The sequence below is a fragment of the Quercus robur genome, chromosome 10 (assembly GCF_932294415.1).
Source record: "Quercus robur chromosome 10, dhQueRobu3.1, whole genome shotgun sequence".
NCBI lineage: Eukaryota > Viridiplantae > Streptophyta > Magnoliopsida > Fagales > Fagaceae > Quercus > Quercus robur.
The window spans coordinates 47,256,867-47,278,503 of NC_065543.1; the positions used below are offsets into that span (position 1 = coordinate 47,256,867).

Here is a 21,637-nt window from a genome sequence, read left to right on the forward strand (position 1 = left end):
TTATTTTGAGCTTGATTATCAAGAATGGTGACATTACATGTTTGAACATTATCATGACCACCTTCGTTATTATCATTTTGTTGTATATTTTCATTATCTTCTAACTCTTTTTGATGAATTTCTTGTTCATTTATGAAACCTTCACTCAAATTTTCTGCAAGATTTTGTTTTTTATTAGTAATAAATTTTTCCATAGCTCCTTTTTGAGATTCAATTAGTTCTTCTCTTTGTCTTTTTTTTTTTTTAGTTTTTCATATCCGGATGGATATTTTCTAGTAGACATTTGTAATTAAAAAATATTTACGAATAAATGAAATACAATCTATAATAAAAAAAATTACAATTTAACTAGAATAATATAAATTTAATGTATAAAACAATAGAACCTGGTTTATCAAAAGCACAATTGTAGCTTTACTTAATATGATCACTTTACAATTTAAACCTGCACAAAAAAATTAAAATTAATATTAATGCAAAGTAAATTATTCTAAATTTATAATTTTGTTATCAATACTCTTTTTTTTTTTTTTTTTTGTGTAGCAATAAACCTTTTTTTTTTTTAGCAAAATGTGTAGGACTTAACTTGATTGGATCCACTAAGACTAGCCCACTAGCAAAATATGTAGAACTCAACTTGATTCACTCATTCACTAAGACTAAAAGTCCATCACACTAAATCTGATTTCTTAAAAAAAAAAAAAGAAAAAAAAGAAAAGAAAGCAAAACATGTAAGGCTAAGTCTAAAACGTGTAAGACAGTAAGAGTTTAAGTGGCTTGTAGAGAAATCTAAAGAAATCTAAGAGTCTAGAGAAATCTAAGGGTCCGGATCATGCCATTGGCTTCTAGAGAAATCTAAGAGTCTCTTTTTTACTTTTTGTAAAGTAAACTCTTTTAGTCTTTTTGTTTGTTCTCTTGCCAGCACTACTTGTACTTTTTACTCAGCAGCAATGAGCAACAACAAAGTAAACTCCTCTTCAAAAAAAAAAAAAAAAACCCTCAGACACCCAGCAGCAAACTATGAAGAAGACGAAAGAGGCAAAGGAGGAGAAAACAAAAAACGAACCTGAAATGAAGATCTGTGAACACACCAAGTCTATTGCCAACACCAATTGATGAGTAAGTCAATTAAAAAGAGTGTTTTTTTTTTTTTTTGAATCAAGATGGAGACTGGAGAGAGTCAGAGAGTGGGTGATTTTTTCTTCTTCTTTCTGCCTTTTGTAATATTTTCTTCTACAAGTTAAAGATTTATGCTTTTTGTAATCTTTTCTTCTGCAAGTTAAAGATTTGGTGATGGGATTTCATGTCACTTCAGTGTAAGAAATGGGCCTTTTTTTTTTTTTTTTTTTTTCAAGATGAGAAATGGGCTTTTTGTAATCTTTTCTTCTGCAAGCTAAAGATATGGTGATTGCATTAGCCTTCATGTCACTTCAGTGTGAGAAACGGGCCTTTTTTTTTTTTTTTTTTTTTTTTTTTTTTTTTTTTTTTTCAGACGAGAAAACAATATTATATACTATATTATTACTACTTGGGGGCCCTTTGACAAGTGGGGGCCTTAGGCGGCCGCCTTAGTTGCCTATAGGTTTAGCCGGCCCTGAGGCTGGGGAAACCTACCTACACTCTCAGCTAGGTATTGGAGAAGGCAGTGGAAAGGAAGCTTGAAGCAGCAGCACCCCACCAGACTCGTAATATAGCAACAACAACTCGGGTTTGTTCATGATTAGCACTTGATCTGTCATGGTACAAAATTAACTTTGATGGAGCGATTTTTGAGAAAGGAGGATAATGCAGGACGTGGGGTTGTCATTCGAAACTCTGAAGTTTTAGTCATGGCCTCACTCTAACAACTGGTATCCTTACCTTACTTAGTGATTGAGGTTGAGACTTTGGCAGCAAGGAGGGCACTGGAGCTACCGGTGGAAATTGGGATTGACAGAGTTATCTTAGAGGGTGATTCGGCAGTATTGATGCAGAGTTTGAAGACTGGTTCCAAATCTCTTGCCCAGTTCAGCCACCAAGCAAATGAAATTTTGTTCCTGGCTTCACATTTCACAGATTTATAATTCTCTCATGTAAGTCGGTACTGTAACAAGGTAGCTCACTCACTTGCGAGACGGACACCTATTTCTCCACTCTTGTCAGTCTAGATGGAAGATATCTCACCAGACGTCGAACCTGTATTTATGGATGATCTTCTCAGTCTTTGATTTTAATAAGATTGGTCTTGATTCTCAAAAAAAAAAAAAAATCTATAATATATATGTTGCGAAAGATTTATAATATATATGAAATTAAAAATCTATAATATATCTCAAAGAGTTACAATGGCTTTTTAATGAAATTGTGTGCGTGTCTGTTTCTAAAAAAAAAAAAGACTTTTTTTTTTTGAGAGAAGACTTTTAATTGACTTCATAATATTTTGTCACAAAATTTTTTTTTTCTTTCAACATTAAAAAAAAATGATAATTAATGCATATAAACTTTTAAAACCTCATAATTTTGAATTTAGATTATCTAGATTTTTTAGAGTACTCTACTAAATAGATTTCCTTAAATTTTAACAATTATTTAATGATTTAATGATCTAGATTTTACTATGTCGGCATTCCACTAACAATAATCTTAATTGTTTTATTTGCAACATTATTTTATTATTTTAAGAGTATTGTTAATGAAATACTAACATGACAAAATCTAGACCCTTAAATTATAAAAGAATGGTTTGGATTTAAAGAAATCTATTGGTAGAGTACCTTAGAAAATCTAGAGGATCTAAATCCCATAATTTTACACATCATAATTTTATTATATATTTTTTATTTGAAATTCTATCTCTATATTTATATCTGCTATTAAAAGCTTTCCAAATTAATCATTCTTTAAAGGGAAAAAATAGAAATTATATTTCCATATATAATTACAATCATAATAAATCATTATTAATAATTACTATTATTATATATTTCATATTTACACAGTTACACTGTACCTGGAATTGAATTTAAATCTTTATGTACACAGCTCATGAATTCCTGTTGTCAATTTCGCCCCATTTATTATTTATAGCCATTAATTGCATGATTTGTGAGGCTGATGGGATTCTCAAATACTAGTCGTAAGTCATAGTATTTATTTACTATATGTATACGTTTATAAAGTGGCTCTCTTTCACATGCTATCTCTCTGTTCTGTAGGTGAAAAGAAAGAAAGAATAATGGGTAATCCGAAGCCAAGCTTCATGACCATTCTGTTCTTGACATTGTGTCTCTCTGTCTCTCTCTTCCTTTGCTTTTGGGTTGTAGTCTCTCGGCCCGTTAACATTGTTGAAAACACTATACCATTGCTTCCTGGCTTGGAAAATTACAAACAACTAGCTAGAAGAACGTGGTATTTGGATCCTTACTTTCTTGGCAATAAGCTAATACATGGCAGAAGATACCCAATACGCACGAGACAAGGGTTAATCCCTAGGGTAGTGACCAACGAAGATAGACAACAACACGCCAACGACCCTGCCTTTGAAAATTTTAAACTCAAGCCACGCAGGCCTAGCCTCCCACCAATATTGGAACGAACGATGTATATTAACTTCAAAGCACCAGTAATATGGGAGAGGAGATTTAAGACCTAGTTCTGTTCATGAAAGAAATCAATTAATGTTATTGGTTCTTCTTATCAACTTTGGATATGTTTGGGTTTGGTTGTATGTTAAATAATTATTATGTAGGAAGAAAGTAGAAGAAGTTGTAACGAATAATTATTCCTATTTATTTGTTTGCTTAAAAAACTATAATATCTAAGGACAGTAAAAATACCTTGTCTTGTGCATGTTTTCCCCCATCCGCTTTGTTTTCAGGGGCGGAGCTACATGCTAGAGTGGGGGGGCCATGGCCCCCCCAAAATTTTTGAAATTTTTTTTTTACTATATAGAAATATTTAATATTTTAATAATTAGCCCTAAAAAATGGGACTTGGCCCCCCTTAACAATTTGAGTTGGTCCAATAATGTCCTTAAAAAAAATTGTCCAATTTGTCTAGTAGTTATAGAGAACATATTGTTTCTCAAATTCATTTTTTATGGTAAAATGTATTCTCATATTTTTAAAAATTTTGGATCATTTATGTCTTTGAACACTTTATTAATTCAATTAAAATTTTTTTACTCATAATGGTAGACAATTTAGTAACTTATATTGAAAATGAAAATTGTAAAGATTTCACTATGGAAGATGGTGAAAGATTAATTTAATTCTATGAAACATTTAATTTTAAGGATTCATTATGAAAGATATTAATTTTTTGTGTGTGTATAGATACACGTGTTTGTGTATGTGTATAAAAGTTTGTATAGACTAATAAATTAGCAACACAAATCGGCCCCCCCAAACATAAATTTCTGGCTCCGCCCCTGTTTGTTTTGTTTTGTATTTTTTTTCAATCACTTTATCATTAGTGATGAAGTTACCTAATTAGGGATGGAGAAAATACCTCTAACCTATCAAGTCCTTAATATACCCTGCTCCAATCTTGTGTGGTGTTTTTCCTTTGTAAATAGGATAAACAACTAAGACAAAACACCATGGTCTGAGCTTGTCCCGCCCCATTGCTACCATATTTTAACATTTAAAATGAATTATTAAACTTTTAGTAAAGGGCAAGAAAATGCATATACGAAGAGAATGGGATGATATCATTTGCATGACGTAAAACTAACTAACTATGAGATCATTAGATGCACTATTAAAATTGAAAGTTCTTTATTTATTTATTATTATTATTATTTAGAATAGAGGGTTAATATGTTTTTATTTTTTATTTTTTTATATATATATTATTATTATTTTTTAGAATAGAGGGTTAATATTTATTACAATTGTAAGTAGCGGAACCATATTGAACTCTCAACTAAAACGTAAGAGAACTAACATTTTTCTTATTAAAATATATTATAAAATATAAAAATATGTTATATAATATTCCAAATTATTTAATTTGCACCTTTTAAACAAATTCAATCATTAATTCTTGTTTTTATAAGAGACACAATTTGATTACAATGACAATTGCTGGTTTCTACGTACGTAATAATCACCCTCGTACAATTATTTAAAAAACAAAAACTTTCAAATTGATACTACCATGATAATGCATAGAAAGAAAAATATTAAAATTTAATAATAAATGGCTTCTTTTGCATAAATAAATAATTTTTATTTAGCAAAAATACCTTTATTACTTAGAGATGACTTAGACACTTTAAAAGTTTAAAGGTGTTTAGAAACTCAATTTTCAAGCAAAATATTGGGCATGCTAAAAAATTTATGAAGAAATTATTAGGACAACCAGATGACTGCTTAAGTAGTCATCTCAACCAATAAAACGATATCACTTATGCAATTGTAACATCATACCTGTATAAGTTATATTGTTTAATTGGTTGTGAGAACCAATTTCAGTGATCCTCTAGTTGGACTTAAAAATTTCTTCATAAAATGATTCAATTTTGAGTGAATTAGCCTAGAATCTCTCCAAAACAAAGAGATTAAAAAAAAAAAAAAAAAGGTTATACACTTATACTAGAAATTTCCCAAAACTCAAAAACCGATAAAAAAATAGTTTCAAAAATAACCTATTACAATATCCTACGTCATGTAGCATTAATTGAATGGTTTTCCTTTCATTCTTTTCACTTACTCTTCATATATATATATATATATATATATGTGTGTGTGTGTTACAAAACCAAGTTGTATTATTTTAATGGGACATTGGATTATATTATAACTTTATCATGAAACATACATCAATAAAAACTTCTAAAAAAAAAAATCAAATAAAACAAATATTCCATCACAACCTTCAAAAAAAAAAAAAAAAAATCAATTGGAATTTTTGGGCTGGACTTGGTGCACCTGACAAAAGAAACGTATGGGCCGAGAGGGAGACTCTAGCATTTAATGTTTTTCCATATTTGGTTTGATTTGAGAATCTCATTACTCATCAGCCATGTCATTATGATTATGGGCCGGCCCACCTATTATATATAGACTTTTTTCTTTTTTTTTCTTTGTTTGTTTTGGAAAAGTTGTATAATTGAATTGATGCCTTAATCATATATTGTAATCCTATTGTTGTAACTATTAAATTATCAAAAAGTAAAAATAATTTTCAAATCCTCTCTGGTCTAAATTATCAAAAATTAAAAATAATTAGTAAATTACCTTATGTGATACACGGATAATGTTGTAATGTTTTATATAAGATGATTTTGGAGAATGTTGTATATGTATTATAACATAATTATTATAGAAATTTATTAGTAATGAGTTCATCATAAAAAGTAATAATTATTATAATTATTCAATAAAAGTAATGAAAAAAAAAAACAATTTTGGAGGAATATTATAGAATAAAAGTTGATATAGAATGTGTCTTTTTCTTTCTCCTTAATTCTAAAACAAAATACACATCTCAAACACCCACAATCAATCACATCATTTACAAAACCTACAAATTCACAACGTTCTACCTTAACTATCAAAAATTAAATTGTAAATGAATAACGAGTTCCACAAGCAACTTCTTTTTTCCCTACAATCCACAAGCATAAGTTGTAGGTCCAAAGTGAAAGTGTTTACCAAGAAAGTAAATAATGTTTTACGCAAAACAATATGCTTTGTGGCATAATTTTTTTTTTTTTCCTCTTTAAATTAAAGAGCCATCAGATTCTGAAACACTTAATTAGCAAAAAGATTAAAGTCATACAAGTACTTGATAATGTTTGGATGAGGTGCCTAATTTAACATTGAGCATTCAATTATGATCTCATGCTCAAAATCCTTGTTCATCAAAGGAATCATTACAAGAAAAAATTCTTAATACGTGATGAGGATAAATACACATCTACTTGATTCAGCTATCACAAAACTCTCAAAGTCCAAGGAGAGGATGGTAATTAGCTACAGTGCTCAACAAACTGGATGCTTGATTTCACTCTTTTTATTATAGGTAAAGAAATAGGATGTATTTGTGATGAAATTCGGAAATTTTAACAGGTTTTGGTACGTGAAATATTTGAAGGATTTTTTTTTTTTTTTTTAATTAGAAAAATCTTAAACCCGACCAGTTGCATATTTTTTTCTTTAAACAAATTTTATTTAAATTATGCATATTTTTTTCTTTCTAAAAATTATCTAATTTGACTTTTTATTTTTTAATACATAATTAAATATATATCATATATAATTTTTTAAAATGTAAATTTTCAATTTATTCTACAATTTCATTTCATGGAGATGATGAAAGATGATAATCTTAAGTCATATATCAAACATCCAACAATAAAATTAAGAGAAATGTTATATCCACAACACTTTCACAATAAATTTCAAGTGATAAGAAAGTAATTTTAATAATATGTTCATATTAAAACAAATAACGATTTGCTATTTAAAATTTATTGTAAAAACTTATGAAAATATTGTGAATATAACACTTCTTTAAAATTAAAACATACCTCTATTCTTTTTACTTACTACTAATACAATATAAGTTTAAGGATACAACACTTTTTAATTTTTACAGCTATTGTCATGTTTTGCTGTGATCATTGCATAATAAAAATAGTGTAAGCAGTGAACAAAAACGGAAAATAATGTTGTTGCGATTAGAAAGTGACATTACTTTTATGATTAAAATGTGAATAAATTGACTCTATTTTAGCCTTGGGCCAAGTACGTGCCAAAGTGCTTGGGCCTATTCTGTGTGATGAAAGTCTTGGGCCAAGTACGTGCCAAGTACGTGCCAAAGTGCTTGGGCCTATTCTGTGTGATGAAAGTCTTGGGCCAAGTACGTGCCAAAGTGCTTGGGCCTATTCTGTGTGATGAAAGTCTTGGGCCTAAACTGCATTTTTTTTTTTTTTTTTTTGAGTTCTTTGGTTGGGATTGGATAACCAGTTCTAGGGGTGTGCATGGGTCGGGTTGGGTCGGGTTGAGGAGATTTTTTGACCCAATCCACCATGGTGGGTCAAAAAAAATTCAACCCAACCCAACCCATCACATAAGTCCAACCCAACCCAACCCAACCCAACCCACATGGGTCGGGTTGAACTCATGGGTTTGACAAATTTTTTTTTTTATTATTATTAAATTGAGTAGAAAAAAAAAAATATTAATATATTAAAAAAACCTAAAGATTAGTATCAATGTAACTCCTTAAAGGCAAACAACACTAATGACTAAACAACAATAGTAATTTATTAGGATTTGTGTGAACTAATTGGCTTTTATATAAGATAGGAAGAATTGGTTATTTAAAAAAATTTATTAATTATATAATATATATAATATATATATTAAATTAGTATTAATAGGAGAAACTAAGGAAATGCTGCTCTACAGTTGGTTTTTTTTTTTTTTTTTAAATTACTAAATATATATATATATATATATATAAAAGTGCCCTACAATTGATTTAAAAAAAATTATTAAATATAAAATATATTTTAAATATATATTAAATATGGGTGGGTCGGGTCGGGTTTGGCAGATTTGTAATTTTATGACCCAAACCCAACTCGACCCGACCCGCCATAAAATTTTTTTTTGTAACCCAACCCAACCCACCAAGCCTTAAAAACCGACCCAACCCAGTGGGTCGGGTTGGGTTGGGTTGGGTTTGGTGGGTCGGTGGGTTTTCTGCACACCCCTAACCAGTTCTGAGGCGGTGTATGAACAAGGATGAGCCGCTTATAGATGGGCTTCCAAAGGAGTATTATGATGATGTATGTATGTATGTAGTTGTCAATATGCATCAGCTATGGCATTTTTTTCACCTTTTCTTAAATGGGTGTCTCTTATTTTTCTTGTTTTGCTATGTTGACTGGATGATTGTTCTTTTTTGATTATTGGGTATTCAAATTTATTGATTTCCTGAGATGGGTCAATGGTAGATTTCCCATATATGCCACTAAATCATCAATTTGTGCGTGTATATAAATATATAAATATATATATATATATATATATATATATAGTGTTTGTAAAATGGTTAATGGCAGTCTCCGTGTGTAACTTTGCTAAAGGAATTTATTAGAGCGGGTCTTATTGATTTGTTTTCGAGCTGATAACTAAAGGCCCACTGTCTGCTACACTTAATCCTGACTAGAGTGTTTTGGAATTTTTAATACAAATTAATTACAGTATAAGAGTGTGTTGGAATCATTTGGCACCACACCAATAAATGGTTAGGTATGTTTTGACAGTGATCACATATTTGAGATTTATGTGTGCAAAATTACATCATGCAGGGTCATGTTACACTTGAGCCTCTATTACTATGAAAAATATTAGAATTGCTTGCTTGACTCAATCTCAGTCAATTTGAAGTGCTTTTCTATAACAGCTTTAATGGAATGCCTTCATGGCTTACAAATTGAGCAATCTGAGTTTATTGTTTGTGAAATTACAATTGACATGCAAGTTAAAAGATTAACCTCTTTTCACAGTTGCCTATTACCAGTTAAGAAAAAATTATTTTGAATTATATTGCATTGTCCATGTCCTCCTGAATTAAATTTAATTTATAGCATTACTGTTTCCCGTTTTATTACTTTCATACATAGCTTAATCCAATGTTATAATTTTCTTAATTCTTGAAATATTTTGTTCAGATTATGATCACTCCCTCAATTGAATGGATAACTGGTCCTGATTGATGGGTTTTGGGGCATCGTGTGCATTCTGTATATAACAATATGTTGCCTAAATGTAAAACCCACTATCTTATTATGTTGAACTCATGTAACCTCTAAGATGTGCACTATTTGGAAAGTTGCATTAACCTACTCTAGGTTAGGAATGGCAAGCACGGCAACGGGAAAAGACAAAGGAGCTTCATCGAAGACGTCAACAGGAAGAAGAAGAAGAGGAAAGAAAGATTGAAGAGTATTGTGAAATTGGCACACGCTTGAAAGGGTATCCAGAAGAAGATGTCAGAAAAGCACGGAGATTGGTTTCGAGCTTGATCAGAGCTGCTGAAGAAGTTGAAGAGGTAATCATAAATTACAGTATTCAAGCCTCACAAATGGCTTAATCTGTCAAGAGATTAAGACTTTAAAATTATGAGAATGTGTTCATTTCTAAAGTGTGCTTTCTGCATACACATGGGTCGATAGAAGTCCATCTGAAAAGTAAACGCCCTTTCCTTTTTCCTTTTTTGGCTGCTTTTGTTTTCATTATGAAGGAAATATTTGTCTTATATCTAAGGACATCTCATTTCGTTGCTGTCATACTCATACATCCTTTGTAGCTTGTAGCATTTTCCATAAGTGGGAAGTTGAGTCAAACTATTCATGTAGGATAATTTTGACTATTGATTAACTTTCTTATATGCAGGAAATTGAGAAAGCTGCTGAGAAAGGAGAACTCAATGAACTTGTTCTAATGGTCATATGGAATCGCCTTGATCTTGCTAGACGTGATGTAAGTTAGTCTTTTGTTGTCTCTAAATTCTGTGTGGCATCTTTTCTTTTAATGCAATGTTGTTGTAGTGTAATGTTTTGCAAACATTTTTTAGTGTGCCAATGTAAATGTTTGCAATCACTGATTATTGTAATGTTCAAACTTGATGGCTGCCTTTATTAATTTCTCTATAGGTGTAGGAGTGTTTATGGCATTTCAGCATTAGGTTCATAAGTCTCAAAGATTTGTAAATACTTATAGAACCAAATTTTTTTTTTTTTTGTTTTTTGTTTTTTTTTTTTTTCTATTTTTTTTTATTTAAAAGAAAGTTTGTTTTCACATGAGTTTGAAGAAAATAATATGTATCATAGATTAGAATCTGGGATTTATGAGTATCAAATTCTCAACTAATATTTCTCATGAAGGAAAAGTGATGAAGTTACTATGATTAGCTATTTTTTATAAGCAAGGCATCCATGTTGATTAAGGACTCTGATTACAAAGTTACTCTAAATCGCATATTACTTATGATTATTTGGAGAAAAAGAGAGTTCAAGCTCTTCTTTTAGGAGGTTTCTCTTACTTAGAAATAAGTTATCAAACAAATAGAGAAATTAAAGACCATTGAACCTTCAATGTTAATCTGATATCCAACACAATACCTGTAACTTAAGGAAAATCAAGCTCATACTGGTCATGGATTGAGAAAGGGAATTTAAATCAATATCTAATTTCTCATTGTTCCTCAACAACTCAATGGTAAAGCAGTTGGTTGTTAGCTGACTATTCATAGGTTTTACTGCATATTTCTAACAAATAAATTTGCTCAAGTCCTCTTAATTTGTATTTTTGTTTTAAGGCAAGAATTGGGAATTTATTTGTCCTTTTTAGCATAAGGCTTTGCCTTGTCCTTTTTTTTTTTTTTTTTCCTTGTAAATCTTAATAGTATGAGTTCAGTAGAACTTAATATAATGCAGTCTCTTTATCTCTCTCTCTAATGTTGATTTAGATATTTATCTCATTTTCCAGGAAGAAAAGGATGCTATAAGAAGTCTTGATCTGTTATATAGAAGGGTTGAGGTATACACTACTTTTCATATAATAGTGCCATGCTTAAATTCATTTGTTTCAATACACAGATGGGTTTTAACTTTCAAAACCAAATGCTGAACATTGTTAAATATTGTCTGAAATTGTGCTGATTTTTAGTAGAATCCTTATATAATTATTCCAGCCTAGCACATCTTGCACCGTGACACTCCTTTAGGCCCTTTTCATTTTGTAGTTTACTTTCTTCGTTGCCTTACTTGGGAGAAAATAGAATTATAAGCTTTGAATTTTACTTAATATTTTAGACTGAGATTTTGAAACGGGAGGCTACTCCTGCCATGAGACTGCTCAATGATCTTTTGAATATGCATGATGGGTTTGATGATGAAGGCTGGATGAAGGCATGCAAAAAACACATGGTTGACACCTTTCCAAGAGAGGATCCATTTAGCATTCTTGTTCCAGCAGGATTTGACATTGATAAGGTATGCTGCAAATATACAAATTATATTTCCTATGGCTTTGATCAAACTACATGATAGCCACAACTAGCGTGTTTCTTATAGAATTCACAGATCTTTTCTTTTTTTCTTTTTCATCTGTATGATGGTGCCTTTTCTTTTAGCTGTACCGAAGAAATCTATAAGGGTATAGAATGACATATTGGTCATTCTCATAGAAACCTCTCTTGCATGCACACATTCAAGGAATCAGGAGTGGCATCAGGCCACCAGGACAATCTCTGCATGTAGGGACAAGCGCATAACCGTTCTTTTCGTGAAGGCACAGAATGAAAAATTATAGGAGTTGGTATTGATTGTAGGAAGTACCTAGACTAATTAGAGGAACATTCACATTTCTCCTTCTTGGGCGGTAAAATAAAAGCATGGCTCTATTATATCCAAGATAATGGAATATTTTTCTAATGGGAGATCATTTAATGTTCAAGATAAAACTAACCAGTCTGGGATTGCTTCATTCAACTTTGGAGCAGATGATATATGTCACAACTAGATCTAATATAAACACTCTATCCTATTGGTCAAATTAATTTGTGTTTGATTTAACTTCATAACGGCTTACTTTTTCCCCAACAGCATCAAGGGCCACTTTGACCTCCACTTGAAGCTGATGATACACTTTTAAGGGTAGACTTTGTCAGAGAGGTTAATGCATTGCTACAAGAGGTCCGGTATCAACAAACTGAAGCACAGCATGGACAAGATTTGTTTGATCCTGAATCTGTTGCGAGTAGGTTGAAGCAACAGGAGAAACAAAGAGCCATACGCCAAGTAGAATCACTGCTGGACCTGGCCATAAATTTGAAATGGTAGCCATACTTTGTTCCTTTTATTGCTAATATGGGGTTTTGGAATCCCAGTTTGCTACATTTGTATGTTGTGCCCGGGTTTATTGTAGCATTTGTATTTATATTAGGACCTTTGTGCGCTTATATTACAGTTGATCTATAAAAGAAATTATGTTTTTTTGTGTACAATTTCAAATTGGAGTTTTCTTCTCCTTTCCTTTTCTTCTTTTTTCAATGAATATAAGTTTCCTTCAACCAAACTGGAAAAATACATGAAAGCTTCCAGCTGTGCAAATCTCATGCAGTTAAAGAACGTACCGTGATACAATGAACTCAAGTAGTGGTTACTTCTTCACTGCTATAAGAACACTGCCAACTCATGCTAAAATTTGTAGTGGCACCCAAAGCAACTAAGACAATGCCTATCTCTCCAGTATTAACATATGAAGAAGCAAGCAATATCAACATGACAAAAATAAGGGGGTGGGGTGGGGGGGTAGGGGAAATGAAAGAAGTATCGAGTGGACTTATCTTTTGCCCATTAAAAATAAAAACAATCCCGATTCCCCTCTCTTGACTGGGCTTATGTCCATCTAATATTGAACTTATTAGTGGCTGACCAAAAATGAGGCCTATAACTTGAGGCTAAAAGGGTATTTCCCTGTCTGTAAATTATCCCAATTTTCCAAAGATTAATTCACAAAAGCTACCCTTCTCAAAACCAATAACCAAGATTGCTGCATCTCTAACTGAAATCAAATTCTTCCTTCACCGAGCAAAATAAAGACAAGTGCATGAGTTTGCATTCCTTAAATTGAACACAACTTATAGTTGAGATTAAATGAACCAAACTAAAGATGAATAATTGAGTTAGTGGTTAATTACTATTATCTTTCATGCAAACAAAGCCCCAATCTTGAGAAATTGAGGCAATTTATAGCTATGGCTGATTTAGTTAATGGGTTACAATAATAGAGAGTTAAAACCTGCTATTATTGTTATGCAAGCAAAAATAATGGTAATACACCACATCCACATATAAGAATATTATCACCATCTTCTTAGCTGTTAAACAGTCTTCCAATCACAAAAGTTACCCTTCTCAAAACCATATTGCTTCTTGCATCGTTACACTGACATCAAATTCCCCCATCACCAAGCAAATTAGGACAAGTGCATGGGTGTGAATTAAATTGAACAATACTTGTATAACATGATCATCCAAAAGTTAAGATTCAATGAACTAAACTAAAGACGAATATTTGAGTTAGTGGTTCATTACTATTGTCGTTCATGCAAACAAAGCCCCAACCTTGTGAAAATTGAGGCAATATATAGCAATGGCTGGGTTACAATAATAGAGAGTTAAAGCTTGCTATTATTGTTATGCAACAAAACCTCAATCTATGAAAGATTGTCTGTATGAATGTAACCAGAAAATTGATTGTCCATGCAAGATTGAAAATATGCACATCACTAAACTATGAAAACAGTGCTTTGATGCCTTCAAACTCAAATGGACATGCATGTGAGATGAATCCATATAAAAGATTTCTATCATTCAGTTAATTTTTAAAATAAAAATGTTTTTAAGCAATTGGATTTTGAACTGCTTACTATAGTTTACACAAATGTTTCTACAGCGTTAGGACTTAGGATTTAACATAACAAGAATTGTTTTTATAATCTTAATTTCAGAGGCTTTGAAATTAAGGCTACATCATGCTTTGATTCCAGATGGATGTAAAACATGGAACTTAGGAAGTTGCAATAGAAATTAAGTAATGACCAACAAAGACAAGAAAATATTTTACATCAAGAAAAAGGTATTATGAAAAATTATAATCTATATATTTTTTTTCTTTCCTTTTGGAATGGAAGATACTAAACAAGAATATAGAATCTCTCTTTTAACTTTAGAAGGCAAAGCATCAACCAGAGAGGTCCAATAAAACTTACTACTTCAAAAAAACAAAAACAAAATGACGGTTTTAATCAAAGTAACAAGTGCAAGTGCGTGTATTAAATTGAACACAACTTATATATAACACGTTCATCTAACATCAAGTTAAAGATTCAATGAACCAAACTGTCACGCCCCGAACCCAACTATAAAGATAGACATGTGACAACCGCCACACGCTTATAAAGTAAGCCCTTTACAAGTGTGCAAGGCCTTCTTAGTAACTAAAATTTATCCTCAAAATTAAATAAATCAATAAATCCAAAATACTTCAACAACTTCATTATGAATAGATCTCCAATAATTTAATAGGAACAAAATCCAAACCTTATGTACCTAATGCCAATTGGCCAATAAATATAAAACTATTCGAAGACCATTCAATTCCAAAATCACTAAGTTTCTTTTCCCGCTCACTTCACAACATCAGAACTCCTAAAACTTATTATTCTTCATAATCTGAAATTGAAGGGAAAAAAGGGGTGAGTTGACAACTCAATAAGTAACCAAAATCCTCATAAGTTCTATCAAGCTATAAATTTGTAAAGTAATAAGATGTAATAAGAGTTTTCAAAAGTTATAATATACTATGGCTTTTCAAGAATAACTAAGAAGTTTCATAGTCTTAAAATAATAAGTTGCAAATAGATCACGTATTTTAACCTTAAAATATATATCATAGATGGTTTAGAAATTAGTCAATTTTCCATATATCAGAAGCTATAACTTACAATAGTTTCCAAAAATACATAAGCAGTTTAAGTGACTCAAATAGTTAAATACTCAAACATTTCCAAAATCACATATGTAGTTTTAAGGAATCAAGCGGTTCAAATACTCAAACATAATTTATATTCTTAAAAATCTTATGACTATGGTCACTTTATATCCCTGTAACTGGGCATTAGAGTACCAATGAATAACCCCCACTGGCTAGGTATCAGAGTATCAATGTATAACCCTCATTGGTTTGGGTATCAGAGTACCAATGAATAACCCCGATTGGTTTGGGTATCAGAATACCAATGAATAACCTCTATTGGTTTAGGTATCAAAATCAATTCATAATCAAATTGTCCATAATCATAGGTATAAAATCATAGCTTCTAACAAAAATATATCTTATTTAAATACGTATATATAATCATATATTCAATAATCAAATATATTTGTGTGATATTTCTATATTCTTATTTTAAATCAATATAGCTAACAAATATCAACTAAATTAAATAAATCTTATATTCAGTGCTCATAGGTATTTGTGAAAATTCTTTATTCGTTACTTTGAATCAGTATAGCATAAAACAATTAAATAAAATACATCATATATTCAGTAATCAAATCTATTTGTGATAATTCTTTACTTGAAATCAGTAATACATTAGAAATAAAATTGTAATAACTATAATCAAATTTCAGGAGTTAAAATACGCAAAATAAAACCAATTAGGATAAGGTTACTTACCTCCAAAAGCCATACCAAAAGAAACTTCACCCTAACACTTCTTCTAAAAATCCTTAGATGTCATCACCTAAAACAATTTTGCAAGTATCATTTACTCAATAATTAAATAATTTAAGAATGACTTATAACAGTATCCGGCCAACCGAACGACTGCTAGAAATATCTAATAATTTCTTTTTATTATCTCAAAGTAAAAGTCTTGTATGTATCCTCCACTGCCTCTAATAAAACCTAGGATACATATTGTCATATAGGGTCAAAAGCATCGCCTAGCCCATGTTCCATGATCACTTGCTCACTTCACCATACGCCTCAGTTACCAAACCAATGAACTAATAATAATAATAATAATAATAATAATAATATAATATTATTAATAATAATAACAATAATATTAGAAGGAAGCTGGCGTTGCTATGACAAGGGGATTATTCTATGGATTTATATAAATATATATATATATATATATATATGCCACTGCCGACTCTAGCATTTTTTTGGCATGAGGACAAATCACGCAAATCAAGCTCTGACACAAGCTTTTATGGAAACACTATTCTTCCTCTACCAAATCAATAAACAAATAATAATAACTCATAAAGAAGTTGCTGTTCCTTCTTTTCGTCAAGAGTTTCTTCACCTTCTTTTTTTTTTTTTTTTTTTTTTCAAATTCCATCAATCCTATACTATTCCTTTAAGAAAATTATGCAGAACAGACCCATGCGGCCATGTCTAAAAAAGAAAGTCACATTGTTGGCCAAAATACTTACATAAAAAATACTTTAATTCTAAATAATATTTAGATTTGATAAAAACGAAATTCTTAAGCTCTTATCTCAAAGACATAGTCAATCATTCTCTACTTCAGTCTTTTGGATAATCTCCTCTCTCAAAATATCTCTCCATATACGTTGACTTAATAAACTTATATTTATAACTAGGGTTTCAACCTGATTTTCTATAAACTCTCTGATAATTATAAATTATAAAATTGACCCCACAAAATTTACTTAAATATCCATCCTTTTAAATCTTTTTTTTTTTCTCGGGTATTACACAAACTAAAGAAGAATATTGAGTTAGTGGGTAATTACTATTATTGTCCATGCAAACAAAGCCCCCCAATCTTGAGAAGATTGAGGCAATTTGACTATTATTGTTATGCAATCAAAGCCTCAATGTAGGAAAGATTAGCAAATTTCACTATAAATTTCAGGTCTCTGTTTCTCTCTCTCTCTCTCAAGTCTCAACTCACCTATCTTCTTCTTTGCATTCTCCACATCTCCATTGTGAAAACATGTCCTCAAGTGAGCCAAACTTGGGCGGCTGGAGCTTCCTCCAAGCTAAAACGGACAACAATTCCCACACTACCGCAGAAATCTTAGGTGATGATACAGGTGCGGTTGTCTCTGAAAACAAAGAAATTAGTACTGAAAAGAATTCTCAAAAAAAGCAGCAAGTTTCATCTTCATCATCAAAGAAGAATGATGAAGAATGTAGAAGTAGTAGTTTCCCACCACTGTTGAGCTCAAGTGCTGTGCTGCGTATTGTGCCTCATAGAAAAGGTGGTGGCCTCATTCTTCAAGCTGTGCCTATCCATGAAGAAGAAGAAGACAAGTGAATTTTAGTAATGAATTAAAGCTAGCTTTATGTAGTACAGTCTAGCGGGTACATGTGAGAAGAGTTTCCTTGTTATGTTTAATTTTCTAGTTTGTTTACTTAAGTTATGGTGTATTAAGTATTATCTGTCAGTTATGGTATTATGTTATTATGGTTATTTGACATAGTAGTCAAAATTGTCGTCCATGTATTAATGCATTGCAATGCTCTGTTTTTGTACTCTAAACAGAGCGAATTCTCTGTTCAGTTCTGTAAGAGAAGAGTTCTGTAACAGTTAAGTAAGACGCGGTAAAGTTAAACAGAAACAGCATTGTTCAGCTGTAAATCTCTTCATTATTTGAAATTCTGTTATAAGCCTAAAGGAATAAAGCTGTGGTCTCTTCTGCCACACTTCTTAAAGAGTTCATAGAGTTTAGTGGATGTGACAATCAATGGCCCAATCCAAACTCCCCCACAATAAAAGTTGAGGTTCCATGATGTCACACCATCTCTACAACACAAATGCTAGTAACAAATTATGTTTGAGTGCTTACTGTATCATGATTAACAAGGAGCGTGTAATGAATCAAAACTCCTAAACCATCATCTGCAATTTTTATATAGTAGTTCATTTTTGAAGCTTCATCTAATAAATAAGCTTCAATTGCCTAATGATTAATTATGCAAAAGCGAAGAGAATTTCTAAATCATCCTCTCCAATCAAATTCACTTTTATTGGAACCTTCCTAAAGAAGAGCTTGCCTCTAACCAATAAAACCAACTGACAACTAAATCCACCTGACAAAACCATTTGCCAGCTAATCTAGGGGCATTCACTATGCAGTTTATGTTCATGCCAAATCAATCATTCACTTTAGCACAAAACATCACCTAGTTCAGCACTTTGAGCTTTATTTAATCACACAAAACCGAACACATCCTCAGACACTGAACTAAACACAGTTCTGCTAAAACCAAATTAAACATGCATGGAATGAAAAACAAAACCCATTGGTGAGAGCACTGCCCTTCATTGGGCCTATTGAGAAAATATGTATGGATTCGCCTGGTGTGTACTGAACCCAAGCATACCAGACAGGCAACCAATATTCAATTCTTTTGGCTGAGAAATCTTCAAAGGAAAAGAAATTGAACAAAGAAAAGGTCTGTTGCTGCATAGACTGGAAGTTTTGCCTCCAAAGTACAGGTTTGCATGACTAAACCTTGAAATGTTGACTGAATTGGTTTTTCCACATAACATACAACCATCTGTGATTGTGAACATGTGTTGGAACTGTGTACATTGGTGAGACCACTTTAACCCAAGCATGTCCATGCTTAATTTCTAGACATAATCACTTGAAGCAGCTTAAAAAATTATATCTTTAACATAAAACTAAATGGGATTAATATAATTGTCACATCCTTTGGTAAAGACAAAAATAATAATCTTATTAATGAATTTACACAGGTTTTTTCAGCAGCCATTGACTACTAGAAGAACATTATGATCTGCTGCACTTCAATTTTATTATTACATTATTATACAACAAAAGGGGTTCAACTTCTCACAGCTACTAACTTTGCATTGTGGAAGGGGAAGAGTAGGTATGGGAAATTTTCAGTTACTTTTTAGGCTGCTGCTAGCTTCAAATATATATCTTCTTATCAACTTTGGATATGTTTGGTTGTATGTTAAATAATTATTATGTAGGAAGAAAATAGAAGAAGTTGTAATGAATAATTATTTTTATTTATTTGTTTGATTAAAAAACTAAAATATCCAAGTACGGTAAAAATACCTTGTCTTGCTCATCCTATCTCGTACTATCTTGTGCATGTTTTCCCTTATCCACTTTTTTTTTTTTTTTTTTTTTTTTTTTTTTTTTCAATCACTTTATCATTAGTGATGAAGTTACCTAATTAGGGATGGAGAAAATACCTCCGACCCATCGAGTCCTTAATCTACCCTCTCATCTTGTGTGGTGTCCTTTCTTTGTAAATAGGATAGAAAGCTAGAAACACCATACTTTGAGCTCGTCCTGCCCCATTGTCACCATATTTTAACATTTGAAACGAATTATTAAACTTTTAATGAAGGGCAAGAAAATGCATATACGAAGAGAATGGGATGGTATCATTTGCATGATGTAAAACTAAGTAACCATGAGTCATTAGATGCACTATTGAAATTGAAGTTTCTTTATTTATTATTATTATTATTATTATTTAGAATAGAGGGTTAATATTATTACAATTGTAAGTAGCGGAACCATATTGAACTCTCAACTAAAATGTAAGAGACCTAACATTTTCCTTATTAAAATATATTATAAAATATAAAAGTATGTTGTATAATATTACAAATTATTTAATTTGCACCTTTTTAACAAATTCAATCATTAATTTCTTGTTTTTGTACGAGACACAATTTGGTTACAATGACAATTGCTGGTTTCTACGTAATAATCACCCTCGTAAAATTATTTAAAAAACAAAAAACTTTCAAATTGATACTACCATGATAATGCATAGAAAGCAAAATATTAAAATTTAATAATAATTGGCTTCTTTTGCATAAATAAATAATTTTTATTTAGCCAAATTATACCTTTATTACTAAGAGACCACTTAGCCACTTTAAAGTTTAAAGGCTTTTAGAAACTAAATTTCCAAGCAAAATATTGCTAAAGAGATTATGAAGAAATTATTAGAACTACTAGATGACTGCTAAACTAGTTATCTTAACCAATAAAATGATGTCACTTATACAATTGTAATATTACACCCTCATAAGTTATATTGTTTAATTGGTTAGGAGAACCAATTTCAGCAATATCCCACGCATATAGCATCATTTGCATGATTTTCCTTTCATTCTTCGCACTTACTCTTCATATATAAGTTGTTTCTCGTAAAAAAAAAAATTCTTCATATATATCTTACAAAACCAAGTTGTATTATTTTAATGGGACGTTGGATTATATTACAACTTTGTCGTGAAACATACATTAAAAAAAACTTCTCCAAAAAAAAAAAAAAAAAAAAATCAATTGGATTTGTTGGGCTGGACTTTGTGCACCCAAGTCCCAACATAGGAAACGTTTACCCATTTAAGACTCGAGACTCGAGAGGGGGACTCTAGCATTAATGTTTTTCCTTATTTGGTTTGATTTGAGAATCTCATTACTCATCAGCCACACAAATCATCATATCATTATGATTATGGGCCGGCCCACCTATAATATATAGGTTTTTATTTTTTTTTTTGGTTTGTTTTGGGAAAGTTGTATAATTGAATTGATGCCTTAATAGTATATTGTAATCCCTTGGTCTAACTATTAAATTATCAAAAAAATAAAAATAATTTTCAAATTCTCTTTAGTCTAAATTATCAAAAATTAAAAATAATTTTCAAATCATTTTTAGTGTCTGTTTGGGAACAGCTTAGGATGTGTTTGGATTCTGCTTATTGCTAAAAATTGAAAAATTATTACTGAAAACACTGTAGTAAAATAATTTTTAAAGGTGTAAATAATGTCATGGGACCCAGTTTTAAAGTTATATTTGCTAAATTCCATACTTGCGGGTCCCGTGAATAGTGCACGAGACCCAACCAAAAAACGCAGACGCTAGCTCCAACGCAAACGCATTACTATCCAAACCCATTCTTATTTAGTTGAAACTGAAAACTTGTTGTTGAAAGTACTGTAAATAAAACTAATAGATAGCTGAAATAGTATATTGGGACCTTGAATAGTATCAAAAAGTGTAATAAGACCCATGAA

The 21,637-nt window shown here is 31.1% G+C and overlaps 1 pseudogene; it reads left to right on the forward strand.

Annotated features, from left to right (window-relative positions):
• Positions 1-8,710: 8,710 nt before the first annotated feature.
• LOC126704253 (protein PALE CRESS, chloroplastic-like) lies at positions 8,711-12,946 on the forward strand (annotated as a pseudogene).
• The last annotated feature ends 8,691 nt before the right edge of the window (positions 12,947-21,637 follow it).